Here is a 1,785-nt window from a genome sequence, read left to right as displayed (position 1 = left end):
ATCAAGTTATCAATACAATTAGTTGATTGGACCACAAAATATAAGTTCAGTGACAAGTTAATGGGCGAATTAATTACAATTAAACCATGATAAGATGTCGGCAAAATGATTATGTAAGCGATAGTTTATCGGCGGTGCCAGTGAACCAGCTCAATGCTAAGACTTATTTAACTACAGTAAACAATAACAGGAAATAAAACATAGTAAGATTATTAAGGTCCTATATAATTAAAACAATTGTGGAATAGAAAATAAATAGCAGAAATATAAGGTATATGTATGAGTTTAAATAATATAACGCATATCATTATGACAAATAAAATACAGTTTAGAAATAAATGAATATAAAAAAAATGTACATAAGTAGAAATAATATATAGCATATATAGTTAGATACTGTATTCATAGAGAAATATTGCGTATGAAGGCATAATCACATGTAGAGCCTTAAGTCCTTATTTAGACCCTTAATGTGAGTTTTTAACCAGATTATCCATTTCATTTCTGCGTTACGTCGTTCTTGTGTTGATTTAAAATTGAAACCTATTATTATATACCTAAAGTCATTGATGGTGTGATAATAGGTGAATTAAAATGTACACTTACTGGGCAGTTGATTTTGTCTTATAGCTGATTTTTGGATGTTCATTCTAGATCTGAATGTTAGGCCAACATAGTTTCCCTCGTTGCATTTGTTGCAGTATATGAGGTATACAATATTGGGCGAGTTACAATTCAGTACTGGTGGCCGGATTGTTATTCGTGTTCCTGGTGGAGTAAATGAGCTGTCAGTATTGATGATGTTGCATAATTGACATCTAGAGCTGTTACATTGTGTGTTGTCATGTATCGGTTTAGTGGAGGAGAGTTTAGATGAGGTTAAAGTGGACTTTAAATTAGGGGGTTGCCTACGTGCTAGTAGAGGGGGCTGTAAAAATAATTCTTTAATCGATGGGTCTTCTTGGAGGGAGAGGAAGTCTCTTTTAATTCTCTTAGACAGTTGCAGGATACTGGGGCTATAGTCAAATACCATAGGTAACCGATCATTGTTAAATTTAGGTCTATATGTGAGAAGGTCAGTGCGGGATTTACGTGAGGCTTTTTTAATCTGGGTTTTTATTACATTTAATGGGTAGTTACTTGACATGAACTTGCCAGTGAGAAGAGATATGTGTTTGTTATAGTCGGATGGACATGAGCAGATTCGTTTGAGACGCAGGCATTGACTGTAGATGAGCGATCGTTTAAGACTCATAGGGTGTGAGCTTCTGTAGTCGAGGTATCGATTGTTGTCTGTGGGTTTTATGTGTACTGATGTGGTGATGTTACCATTATCTAAATTTATAGATACGTCTAAGAATGATAAATTGGACTTCGAATGATCCATGGTAAACTTAATGCTCGAATGATACGAATTGCAGTGATTAGAAAATTCTTTAAGACTCTAAACCGTGCTCCCAAATAAAAAATATATCATCAATATATCTACAATAGTATGATGGTTTCAATTCAAAACTCGATAACATAATGTCCCGATAAAAACAAATTTGTGCAGGGCCTAGAGTGGGATCAGAATGCTTAGAAGCTGTCTACTGTAGGCCTAGGCCCCCTTAGACTTAGCTGCGTAAGCCTGTAGGCCTAGCCTATGCCAGTGTAAGTAGTACCACTGCAAATATATAGGAATTTGGGTCAACCCCGATTTTACGAATACCCGAATTTACGAACGGCTCTGGGCCCGTGCCGTACGTAAATGAGGGGTTCTACTGTACACATATACATATATAC

The sequence above is a fragment of the Anneissia japonica genome, unplaced genomic scaffold (assembly GCF_011630105.1).
Source record: "Anneissia japonica isolate Jap-2015-1 unplaced genomic scaffold, ASM1163010v1 scaffold288199_len66533_cov196, whole genome shotgun sequence".
NCBI classification, from domain to species: Eukaryota; Metazoa; Echinodermata; class Crinoidea; order Comatulida; family Comatulidae; genus Anneissia; species Anneissia japonica.
The sequence above is the reverse complement of the archived record's forward strand: the minus strand, read 5'-3'. Positions refer to the sequence as shown.